Source organism: Camelus ferus, chromosome 12, assembly GCF_009834535.1.
Source record: "Camelus ferus isolate YT-003-E chromosome 12, BCGSAC_Cfer_1.0, whole genome shotgun sequence".
In the NCBI taxonomy this organism is placed as follows: domain Eukaryota; kingdom Metazoa; phylum Chordata; class Mammalia; order Artiodactyla; family Camelidae; genus Camelus; species Camelus ferus.
Window position 1 is genome coordinate 13,305,687 of NC_045707.1, and position 13,588 is coordinate 13,319,274.

Below are 13,588 nucleotides of genomic sequence, written 5' to 3' on the forward strand. Positions count from 1 at the left end.
GGGTATAGCTCAAGTGGTGGAGTGCTTGCTTAGCATGCATGAGGTCCCAGGTTCAATCCCCAGTACCTCCTCTAAAAAAATAGTGAGTAAACTTAATTACCTCTCCCTCCAAAAAAATTAAATTCTAGATTCAAAATCATTTCCCTGCACAGTATTGAAGACATTTGTCTCCCAACTTCTAGCTTCCACTGAGTCTGAGTTTTATTTCTTTGATTTTTTCCTTCTGGAAGATTTTAGAATTTTTCTCCTTATCACAATCTGAAATGTCTCCAGGACATAACTAGATGTGAGTAGTTTTAAAAAAAATTCCTCTTACCCCACAAGTGGAGAGCACATCTATTTAAAAGACTTGTATCCGTCTTCTGATCAGAAAAATGTTCCACTGTTTTAAAACCATTTCCTCCCCCTGTATTTAATCCTTCTAAAACTTTTATTATTGGAACTCTGGTATTGGTTCCAGGTATCAGAATTCTAGATCAATATTGCTAAGATTTTCTCTTTATTTTCCATCTCTTTGTTTTAATACTCAGTGTTCAGGGATAATTCCTCAATGTCATGTTCAGAATAACAAATTTGATCTTCAGCTGTGTGATACTGTGTGATACATATAAGAAATATATGTATTTGGTTTTCATCCTGGCTCCTGGCACAGAGCTGCTAATGTAATATGATAAATTAATATTTGGTTTTTGTCCCTATTCCTGAAATAGTTCTGAAATGATAATGGTGTGTGTGGTTTTTATTATTCATAACAGGACCCTTTCAACCACATCTGAGTTTATGTTAATGTGGTGACTTTTGGAAAGCCCCTAAGGATGAGGGGCTGGTTGCCAGGGGAATCAACCGTGTGATTAAAGGGTTGGGACTTTCAGCCCCACTCCCAGCCTCCTAGAAGAGGTGAGGGGCTGGGGGTGGATCTAATCACTAATAGCCAATGACTTAATCAATTGTGCCTAGGTAATGAAGCCTCCATAAAAAATCCTAAATGAAGGGGTTTGGAGAGCATCTGAACTGGTTACTATGCGGAGGTACTGGGAGGGTGGTTCACCAGGAAAGGGCGCGGAAGCTCTGTGCCCCTTCCCACATATTTCCTCCTAAACATCTCTGTTGTCTAGTGGTTCCTGAGTTATATCCGTTTATATTAAACCAGTAACCTAGTAGACACACTTTCCTGAGTTCTGTGAGCGACTTCAGAAGATTTTTAAATCTGATTTATAGCTAGTTGGGGAGAACTGGCCGGAGTGAAAAAATCCACACATTTGGTACAGGTATTGAGGGTAGGTTAGAAAAACACTGCACATTTTAATACAATTTTTAAAGAGTGCTTTCCATTTACAGTTGTTACAAAGTATTGGCCCTATTCCTTATGTTGAGCCAATCTTACACCTGGCAGTTTGTACTTCTCACTCTCCCACCCCTATCTTGCGCCCCGCTTCCTCTCCCTACTGGTAACCACTGGTGTGTTCTCTAATCTCTGAGGTTGTTTCTTTTTTGTTATATTCACTAGTTCGTTGTATTTTTTAGGTTCCACATATTGATATCATACAGCATTCGTCTTTTTCTAACTTATTTCACTTAGCCTAGTGCCCTCCAAGTCCATCCATGTTGCTGCAAATGGCAAAATTTCATTCTTTTTTTATGGCTAAGTATTATTCCATCACATATATATATATATACACACTATATTTTCTTTATCCATTCATCTGCTGATGGACACATAGGTTTGCTTCTATATCTTGGCAATTGTAAATAAAGCTGCTGTGACCATTGGAGTGCATGTAGCTTTTCAAATTAGAAATATTTTTCACTTCATTTTTCAACCTGTCTACTAATTATTTTTCACAAATATCTGATAATTTGTTTATTCTCTTCTTCTTTTTTCCTAACACCTTTTTTTTTTTTGTTTTGTTTTATAGATGCAAATTTACTCAAATCTTTCTAAGGATATTGATTAAAATTTCCCAGGAGCTCTTTTTCTTCCCTAAATTATGTGCTTTTTTTCTGGAGTTATCCTGTTTGTTCATCCTGGCCCTTCTCTTCTCTATGCCTGGTTTTTCTTAAATTCTCAGCAATCCTAGGTCGTTAGTTCATATTTATGAACGAAGAGTGAGCTGGTTAACTTGGGGTTTCTCTGAAATCTTGCAAGCTCATGCCACTGATGGGTTTCTCCCCTGTAGGTCCTGTGTCAGTGGCATCTGTGCAGCCCGCCTGTGTGCCCCACATCTGCAGGACCCCACTCCCAGATACAGCTGGCACTGCGGGAGAGCTTCCTCTGGGAGGAAAACACAGTGATGTCTTTTCCTCTTGCTGAGCTTCCATTCCTGCGGGTATCCCCCGCTGTCTGCTGTGCAGCCCCTAACATCTATTATTGAGTCTATTCTCAGGCTCTTTACAGACTAGGTCACAGTCTTACCTAGTGGCCAAAAAAAAAAAAAAAAAAAAAAGGCAGCCCACACAGATTAAGTCCAAGCCAAGGCTCATTGGTGAACACCTGGTCATCAGTGGCTCGTGATCCACACCTCCTCTTTGTATTTATTGACTTAACTTGGAGCTGCCCTAGGGCTCCCTCTGGAAAAAGCCCGTTTATCGGGTTCACCCTGGTTCCTTTTCCCTTTCACAGGTGTTCCAGCCCTATCTGCTTTCTGGCTCCTAGGAATTCTTAAAACTTCTATTTGTTATTGACACTCATATTATTTTACAGAACTTTTGTGGTTTTATTCCTTTAAGAAGTATCATTTTACTATACTTCAATAAAAAATGAAACAAAACAAAAAGTATCATTTTTGCTTGAAGTTTCATAGCTTGAATTCCTCAAGTGTAGCTTCCAAGACCCCCTTATTCCAATCTACTCCCAAGGTTTCAGAAACCAAGGACTCCTCAAATTACAGCCTTGGCCCAGGCCTCTCCTCTATGTCCAGTTCCATGTGTCCAGTGACTTGATATATATACACTTGCATATTTCAAAGGTATTTTCAATTCAATGTGTCTAAAACCTAACTTGTGATGGTTCCCTCTTCTTTCAATGTTTCCTCTCCAAAGAACATCATCACCATTTATCAGCCTCCTCAAACCAGAAATATCAGTCTTCTGATTGTTTTTACCCCTGACATCTAGTCCTTTAAAAAGTCCAGTTGATTTTACAAGCAACTAAAATATTTCTTAAGTTAGTTTACTTATTTCCATTTCTTCCACCACCGGTCTTGTCCAAGCTACAGTTATTTCTTACACTGTCAGTTGCAGCAACTGTAACTGACGCCTTGAGTCCTTTCTTGCCTACCTTTCCCCTTCCCGTTCATTTTCCACCCAGCAGCCAGAGTGAACTTCTAAAAACAAAACTTAGATTAGGTCATTTGTGTAAAACCCTTTCATATCTTCCCTATACTCTTAGGATAAAGTCTAAAATTCTCAGCATACCCACAAGGTTCTAGGTGGTCCACCTACTTCTGGTTTCACTGCTTCCACGTTACACTAGCCCCTTTTCAGTTTCAGGAATTCACCGTGTTCTCCGCCACCTCAGGTCACATTCAGGTCACAGCGCCTGGAATGCTGTCCCCCTCTCGCATTCAGCAATTTGCTAAGTCAACTCCCTGGGGGATTACAGGAGTATACATGCCAGTAGTCCTGGGGACTTCAGTTAGGGTTTGTTTCATGTTACACTTCTTCATAGAAACCTCACTGATTTTACTCACATTAAGCCATGCTCATCTCAGGATAAAAAAAAGAGAGAGAGAGAGACCATCAAACACTCTATGGTACTAACTCCATACCAGACACTGTCACAAGGGCTTCATATCTCTCAGTTCATCTAATTCTCACAGCCTGCTGAAGTAGGTACTATTTTTGTTCTTATTCCCATTTTACAGATGAAGTAATGGAGGCCCAGAAAGATTAAGTATCCTTCACACCACGCCGCCTCTGTGCTGCTGTCTCTCCTGCAGAGAACCAAAAGCCCACACAGGGAACAGAAACTCTAGCTTTGGTGATAAATAAAACAGGGCGTAAATCCTGACCAAATTAAGTAAGTTCTGACATTCCCTCTTCCCATGTAAAATGAGAATCATATCATTCACCATAAAGCAGTGTTGTGAGGGTTTAAATGATATTATGCGTGTCAAAGTTTGGTTCATAGTCGGTCCTCAATAAATTTAAATCTCTTTTCCCTCTTCCAAACATCAGAATTTAGTCACTGTCTACGGCTGCAGGCAAACACATGTAGTATTTCATATGCATAACCACACCTGCATATAATTTACCTTGGGCAGTTGGAGCAGTTTATCGTTCTCAAAACTCGCACAAACAGTGTAAGCGAGGTCAGTACTCCTTCACAAATAGGAAGATTGAAACCTCGCCTTATGCTATTTTTACCACATATAAAACACGTATTTCATTCTCTTCTGAAGGTGATGTGATCTATCCCATGAAGCATGAAATAGTAGTTTAAGACCTTGGCCTTTAATCCTCATTTTGGCCCCAGCCAAGTTCTCACAAAAGTTGGAACCCATTTTCACAGCTCGTATCTCTAGCACTGAAGAAGGTTCTACTACTGATCTGTTTTAAGGGGACAACAGCTAAAAGCACTTTTTTAAAAGAATTAGAACATTAGGAGAAACTGGACACTGAATCATTTGCCTGCAGCACAAAGTACCTACTTGGAAGCATTTAGACTACAACATAATGGCCAAAACTTAGTCACATGATTAATCACATGATTATACTTCAGTATGGAAGTATTGTAAAGATGGTATTTATTTATTTATTCAACAAATATTGAGAATGAAATCTGAGCCAGAAACTATGAAGGAGAAAGCATGAATAAGACAGAATCCCTACACCTGATGAAATCTGTTTAGTACAGAAAACAGATCTTTGAACAAACTATTTGTTTATAGCATGATTTACATTTTTGCATTTTTCTCTGAATAAATATTTATTGAAAACTAATCAATGAATCACTGCATAGAGAGACTAGAAAAGAATGATGCTGGCCAGTACTGTGATCAAAAAGTATAATACAATACAATAGAATAATATATTATATTATAGGTATATAATGTATTATCTATTATAATATAATTTTCATAGCTATAGATTCTTCCCTTGCTCCCCATCGCAGTACACGGTGCCTCCAGTCACCCAACTGCTCTTAGAGAAAGCTGGCTGTCATCACTGACACCTCTCATTATCTGTCCTGAACCCCCTACCCATGTTCAATCCATCACCAAGTCCCAGAAATCCTTCTTGCAACATTTATTTAAAATTCACCCACTTCTCTCTCCATGACCATCATGTTATTCCAGATTACTACAGCTGCTAAAGGCCCTGAAATGATTTTATCATCACCTTTTAGAATAAAGTCAAATTTCCTAACATACTGTAAATCTCTACATAGTTCAGTCCAGACATAGCTTTTTAAAAGGTCCTGTTTTGAATCACACTTCCCCACCCTTTACTCACTAGAGACACCGGATTTCTTTCATTTGCTCATTGCCACCTCAGGATGCTTCAACATGCTATTCCCTCTGCCTGTGGAATGCCCTACCCCACATTCTTAACCCAAGTGTCTCCCAAAGTTAACCAAAAGAATACGAAAATCTTTCAATGCCGCTTGGTCTGAGAGGACTCACATCAAAACTCAGTCCCCGTGGAGCGTGGTCTCCTCCCCCTCACAATACTTACCATACTTTGCTCTTACATTTTTAGTTGTTGGGCCATTTGATAAATTACTGTCTCCTCCACTAGGCAAAAAATTTCATGAAGGTGGGAACAGTGCCAGGTTTGTAGACGACACATATTCCCAGCATCCAGCACAGTGCCTGGTGGTCCATTCTACTGAGACCAGTGCAATTTTATACCGTCTCCTTTACAGTTAAGTGTGTGTATTCCTGTTACAGCTTTATAGGTTAACATTTCAGAGTGAAATAGAAAAATTCCCTTCTGGTTACCAAGAGAAAGAATGGCTTTGTTGCACAAAGGATGTTCAAAATCCTTCTAAAAGAAAAATCACATTTGGTTTGACATCACTTTCCATAGTCAAGCGTTTCTCTCCAAAGAAGTTAAGTTTCTCTGCAAAAGGAGAATTTGCAGAAACAGACTGGCTATTCCAGTGCAGTGGTCTTCTGTATTGTTGCTTCACGTCACTCATTCATGAAGGTGTAAAATCAAAACTGGAAACGAAGGTATTTGCAATCCTATCACCATTCTGAAGACTTTGTTTCATCACATTTATTAAGCGATCTGAATGTCCGGAACAGCTGATTCCTTATATTCAAATTCCAGTTATTTAACATTACGTACAACATTTCTTTATAACATGATTTACTAACATTTATTTTACTTGAGAAGTGAAAGTGAAAATATTGTCAGAGCATTTCCCATCATCCTTATTTGTTTTGTCTTTCCTGCCGGCCCAGCTCTGACGAACGTACTCTGAAATGTAGCAGATAACCTCACTCGTTGCTCATTTACCCTTCGGTTCAGGGAGCAGGAAGTAGCTGATCATGAAAGCCAAATTATCTTGCATCCAAGGAATGGATTTAAATCCACATCCAAAATGTATCTTAGATAAATGAACATAGCTTTGACAATAAAATCAGTCTACTATGACCTTTATATTAAATTCTCTTAAATGATGTCCCCAACAATGCCACTCACGGATAGTCAGGTGGCTTATCCGCCTATGGCATGATTTCTCACAGAAATTAGCTTCCGTAAAAGCGTTCACTATCAATCAGTCTGAGGTGCATCTTAGAAAAGAAAGTGCCAATAACAGCAGAACCGCATTTACCCAACTACTGTAGCTGGTGTTGATACTTCAGCATTTTCATTCCTTTCCTCTACTTAGTCACTTAGAAATAATACCAAGAGAGAACTAGAAAAGTTAAAATAAATAACCCTATGGCTGAGGTCTTTCCCCTTCATTAAGAATATTACATGCTTGTTAATATAAGAATTAAAGCAGCCTTTTAATGAAGTATAAAGGACTATTCATGAAATCTGAATATATTCTTTTGCTTCCAAATTTTCTAGCTCTGCACTTAGAAAAAGACATAGATTCTCTAGTCATCTTAAACGTCAAGAAACATCTTAAATTCCTGCATAAATTTTAGTTCGTATTTTCCCAAACTGTGGTTAGCTTCCAGAAAGGCACTGGGACGTGTAGCATATCTGATATGAACATAATGAGCTCTTTATGCTACCCATGTTAATGCGTGATATTTAATCATCTGTCACACACTGAGGATGCACTAAATTCCAAAATGTCTACTTTCTATATAATAGATATTGGACCACCTCCAGAGGTACTTTTTTTCTTTTGAGAATAAATTATTTCACTTTTTAAAAAAGTAACTCGCATATCAAAAATAGTAGCTTCTATAACCCATGAAGCACACTTTTTATAACATGGTTCAAGAAAGCTCAAGAGTTTAGCTCTCAAAACTACATTTCTCCGTACTTAAATGTTATTGATATACTTCTTAGGAGTATAAATAAAAAAGATTTTCAAGAAAATACCCAAACATTATCTAAATATAAATCTGAACAACTGGAAGCTTTTGGCCTGTAAAATAAATGACAATCTTTTCTAGGAAACATCCCTAAATTTCTTTCCTTTGTCAAAAATAAAACTTCTTCCAGCCAACAAGTTGTCCATGAATATGACCTACATAGTCAGTTCAAATATCTTTTCACTGAGTTATAAAACACTCAGTTTTATTATCCCCTGGGCCATCTAGTTAAAATAATCACCATCTGCTCTTCCACAAGAAGCTCAAAATACAAGGATACTTAAATTCACCGAGCATTCTCTCCTTGTCTGATTAATAAATTTGAGGAGTTCAGTTCTAATTTTCAGATAATTGATTCCAGTCCTTCAAAATCTGAAGCTTTGCTAATATTCAACTCAATCTCTCAGTTTCTTCTAGTAGATTTGCTGGAAAAATACTCCTTCATTAAAATGGTTACATAAGAAGATAAGACAAGAATAACTTTTTTTTTTTAATTTGACAATGATGCAGCCCAAACCCTTAGCCTCTCACACCTGCTGTGGTCACAGGACGTTCCTTCTTTGATTAGACTAAGTCTTTGTGGGTGCTTTTGTTTTCAAGATAAAGAAAGTCTTTAATGTTATGACATTGAGAATGCACTTTTCAAATTTTATATTTTTTTTCCTGAGACAAATTAGGTCAACTCTTCACTCTACTCAGTGATTAACCAGGAGACGTAAATAACTGAACACTTGTTAATTGCTAGTTTTGCAATGTTTCCCTTTTCTATTACCCACTGTCCTAATTTTATGCTCAAACCTAAAATTATCTGCAAAAGAAAATGGCAATCAGGATCTGGGTAAATAATTTCAATGTCTGACATTCTATTGAATTGATCTTTTTTTAAGTGAGAAAAAAAAAAATAAAGCTACCCAAGTAGTATTTTCAAACATTTTGATTCGTAATGAATAATCGATACCATAATAAATAATTGATAGCTTAAAAAGAAGAAAGGAAGCATTATTTTAACACTGCAAATTTTCATCTAAAAACAGCTTTACCTTAATTATTTATCCAGTCCTGTGCAATCTTTCCGGGACTGTTTGGAAATGGCAGACCCCTGAAGCAGAGATGACTTCTATGAACCTTTGAGGATCTAGTCAATGATTTAAAGACCAGTGGGAGTGAACGAGACAAGCCAATCACCACCACCACCTCACCCCAACACCTCCCTTGGTCCAACTTGCGTCAGCTCTTAAAAAAAAAGAGAAGCTAAATCAGTGTACTGTTGTACACTTGGATTAAACATCGGTTACACCAATTTCTATTTGCTTTGGGAATTTTGGCTTTTAGGCAACAAATACTCACTTACTGAAAGTTTTGCCTCAATTCATGTCCTTCTATATCAAAATTCTTCAGGTTGGTTGACTGATAAATCTAGAAATGTTCATTTTTCAAGCGGTTTAGGAACTGCAGTCAAAGTAAAATAATACAATAAGAATGGAATCAGACTGTCCAAAGAAACACTGTAATCAGAATGTATAAAAAATATTAAATAGCAGAAGAATTATTTTCTTTTGAATTGCTAACTTTATTCAGAGGAAATGTTATAAATAACAGGTACTTCCAACAGCACTAAGTTACTCAAGGTGCTGTGAGGTTGGAGATCATAAGTCCTTCCAGCCACTGCTGTCATTTCAAAGGCATGCGCTGAGTAAGCAAAACACTGTTTGGAGTTTTTAAAGAATTCTAAATAGGCATTTTCCCCGTTTCAGAAAAATCTTCTTAGCTTTCCACATACTAGAGGAAGAGTTAAAATGTGTTGGCAAATAATTTATTCTGTGATGAAAATGTAAAAGGCAGACTTACCATTCTGAAAGTGGGGTGAGAAAAACAGATTAAAAATCAACCCAGAATTAAAGGTTCTTTGCCTCTTTTATATTTATAACATGAACGAACTATCCAATAACCAATCAGAAGAAATGCTAGATTGCAACAGTTGTGTCAATTCCCTATTTCTATTAAAAAAAAAAACAACTAAACATTGTTCTTTGAGAAAGAAATTCTTAAGTTGACACACGACATTAAACGAACAATGTTCAATTACCCATTTTTCTCTTCCTTTTCAAATGTGCCCATTTGGTCTTTAACTTTAATATGGTATGTTTACTTTCGTTTGTCTTTTAGTTAGCTGCTTCTTTATTTTCAGAGTTACCTTGTAGTTTTATCCCTTATCAGATGAAAATTATCATGGTCTAGGGAAAAAAATGATAGCAAATATACTAGTGTTCATTTCAGAGAAATTTAAAGAATATTCCTTTCCAGATTACTTCCATCATTTAATTATAATCTTTCCAACTTAATGTTACTTCTGTTTGCAAAGTTACCAGACGAGAATAAGATTAAGCAAGCAAAAACCTTCACTAATTGTTAGAAAATGAAATACTTATATTCTAGTTAAATTCCATTTAATAGGAATTACATTTCGTACTATGATATCTTCATATAAAATAGGGTAGAGATAAATGTATAAATACCTAGAGTTTTACCCCTCTTAAATTTAAGTTTTGGCTTCCATGTAACTCTGATCTTCTTCAAGTACACTAATAACTATAGTAAGTTCACATGTTGGATTAAAATAAAAAGTACACACGAGACTTCTATGAAGGGTCTTTTCATAGTTCTTTTAAACCGCCTCTAATTGCAAAATTCTTATCATGAATCTTTCCTAACAGTGACTTAAAAATCAAATATAAACATACAAAAACTAATTTGACAAAAGTTGGCGGAATTAAAATCACTTTGGAATTTTTCCCCCTTGATATTTGACATGTTTAGACATGTCAAAATTAATGAAGAAATATAGAGTCTGATCTTGACAAAGCTCACAGTAACTTTCCTTTCATAAGGAAAACACAGACTTACATAGTTTAGTGTTTTAAATATTTCTTAATATCATACCATGATGTAATTTCCTATACATTCGGTAATGAGTTTATGCTCTTCATTTTTAACATATGGCAAATGCCACATATTCTGTTAGGCTCTGATATGGTTCAAGTATCACCATACAACGAGATAATGAGCCAGAATATGTACAGACTTAAAAAATATGTGGGTAGTGAATAATGAAGCAAGTCTGAGCAATGAGATGACACTTTGATCCTTCACATAAGGGATTCATATAAGTGCCACCAAGAGCAAGTATATGAGACTTGGTCTGTGTTGAGGGAGGGAGTTCCAGTTTGCAGGGGGTGAGCTATGTCCACTTCAAGGGAGACCTGACTTCCCAGACTATAATGTCATGTTAGCAGCATTGCATCATATGTCCCAGGACTCCGGAAGATGAAAAATCTCCGGGGACTAAGACCACCCAAGATGACTTCAGGGAGCCTATGGACCTTGAAGAGGGTCTGAAAATCCAGGTGAGATTCCAGCAGGTACAGAGGAAAGGGAGCGGCATCCTGAGTGAAAAATGCAGACATGCTAAAAGCATATTCTGGCAATGGTAAAAGCTAATCTGGCTACAGAGAGACTTCTGGAACAAAATAGAAGGGTAAGATGGAGCAGTCCAGACTGTGAAAGGCATTAAGTCTGGGGAGCTCAGATTTCTGTCATCAGGATCTCTTGAAAGCTTCTGAAGAAAATCATAAAATCAGCAGGGAAGAGATCTGGGGAGGGTGATGGGGTAGAGAGGGAGCTGGGGACAAGGAGGACGCTGAGGAAGCTGACTGATGGTTTGGCTTTGCCGATGTTTGCCTGTCTGAGGACACTGGCAGAAGAGAAAGCAGATGGAAAGGATTTCAAGTGAGGTCAGTGGTAGTTTACCTCTTTCTTGTTCTACCATTTCCATTCATCACCTTCACTATCTCACAACACATGCTGTGAATTTTATGTGATTATTCTATGAGAAAGAATAAAAGTAATAAAATCTTCATTTTTCTTTACTAAGAGAAAGAGACTAGATGGTGGTAACTCATCCATTTCAGCACCCTTCCCAGCAGTCTGTGGCTATCATTTTCAAACGGTACAGAGGTCCTAGGATATAAATCCCAATATGTTATTTATCAAATATACAAAATTGCTGGCTCAAAATAAATTGACTCAGATCACACCTATGCATTGAATGAGATTTTTTTCTTGTCCATATTTAAAAGCACTTTTCCTTGTTTCAAATTTCTACCTTCATCGATGTCCTCAAAGAGAAAGTTCCAGCTGGATAAAGTTAAAATTCATCAACAATTAAAAAAATCCCTTAGCCAGACCATTATGGCATTTTGCAATGACCCAGGGAAAGATAACCTCTTGTTCTCATCATGATTGTATCCAAATTTCTAATTTTAGTCATGAGACGAAATAATACTTGGAAATACAATTTGGTTAGAGCCAAGTTGGAAGAAGATAGAAACAGTTTTGACTAAGAAACAAACAAAATTACCTAATTTTTAATAATTTTGTATTGCTTTTGTGTCTGTATTCACTTGATTTTTTTTCTTTTGCTCCTATTTCAATTTCCCTTTGGGTCACCTTTTTCCTCACTTCTGTTTCTTTTTAACTCTTCTGTACAACACTTTTCTTGATACCTTATTCTCCCAGAAGTTACCTCTTACCATGTTCAGTCTCTAGATTCATAAACTCAAAATCTAATGAAGTAGATCAGTTTCCAAGATTACAAGTCTGTCCTCATCCTACAGCCAATATTAGTGCTTCCAAATACGGACAACACATACATTAACCCAACTGTTTTTTATAGTATTGTAGGTAAACGTCTATCTGAACAAGTCATTCCTAGAAATGGAAGGACACTAGCACAACTGCAGTGAGAAACAAGATTTTGATTACTTCTTTTCAATGTAGGGTTTACTCTCCAGCTTTTGTGTTTCGGGTTTAATAGCAATGAGGAGAATTTGTGATCTTTTTTGATGTCATACTTTGGGTGTCCAAATTCTTCATGTTATCTCTCTTAGTATGAACATATGGGGGGGAGGTTAAAAAAAAAAAAAGAAGAAGAAGAAAATCCATACAGAAATGTTGCAGAAATCTTCCTAAATCATTCAGTGAGTAGAATTCACCTTACCCTGAAGGTGAGCTGAGTGCTTACGTTCTTTGCATGACCTGCAGGGTGAGGAAAGCGTCGGTGTGCTGTAGTCTCTCTCTTCACGGTTACGAAATCATTAACCTCAATTTACCAAAAAAGAAATAAAGACTAAAAAAAGAAAAATATGAGTATTGCCCCCAAAAGCCACAGACGAAATTAATTATAAACACAGAAAAATAAATAATTTTCTACTTCCCCTTCGGCAGAGCCTCTCCGATGTCCACAGGCCAGTTCCATTTCTCGAGGCTCCAAATATAATTTTAAAATTAAAAAAAAAATCCAAAACAGGGTGACTAAATTGTAATGCATTTTCAATGTTCCTGTTTCACAAAATAACACCTTCACACACATATACAAGTGACTTGATGAATAGGCTTATTTGATGAGAACTTTCAAAAGTCTAAATTTGGGACCCTCCCAATTAAGAGGCCCCAAAAGGCTGCCCAGCCCAGGATGCTGAGGGCGGCCCTGCTTTTCTGTTCTAAAACACCCCCCTGACCAAGAGAAGGGCAATGAGCCACGCGTGCTGAGGAAATTGCTTGGTTGATGGCCTCCTCCCTCTCTTGAGCCCAGCCTAAACCACCTTTACAGTTATACAATGGAGCATTTTGGAAATGTTTGAATAGTCACTGTGTTGCAAACTTAGCAAACAAGTTTGGTGCAGGTTGACAAACTCAACTGACTTGGCCACAGACCTAAATAGAAAATTCCTTTTAGCCTCAGCTGACAGAAAAACCAAAAAACAAAAAACCTAGTCAGAAGACAGCTCATGTTGTTCACGATGTTTTGTTCTCTGTGTTCCAGCTTCAAGAAACTCACATCTTCCTGGTCCGTTTCATTTCCTGATCCCACATTGAAAGGAGGCAGAGAAAAGGGTATCACACATTCATTCCAGGCTTCTGCCTAGGAGATACACCATGGTAGAAAAAGGATGACAAGGTCCGTGGGGCTGATGGGTGATTATAATTTAAGTAATGGACTGACATTCTCAGTGTTCAGTTAGAGC

The 13,588-nt window shown here is 37.3% G+C and overlaps 1 protein-coding gene across 4 annotated transcripts in view; it reads right to left on the reverse strand.

Annotated features, from left to right (window-relative positions):
* Window positions 1-13,588, reverse strand: part of SLC38A4 (solute carrier family 38 member 4) — a 68,969-nt gene that overhangs the window by 32,260 nt on the left and 23,121 nt on the right. Inside the window, exon 1 of one of the 4 annotated variants that reach the window (XM_006190308.3) lies at window positions 8,546-8,661. The exons of the other annotated variants lie outside the window; for them this stretch is intronic. The gene's annotated coding sequence lies outside the window, so the exon portion shown is untranslated. Of the gene's footprint in view, window positions 1-8,545; window positions 8,662-13,588 lie in introns of those variants that run through there. 4 annotated transcript variants of the gene reach the window in all.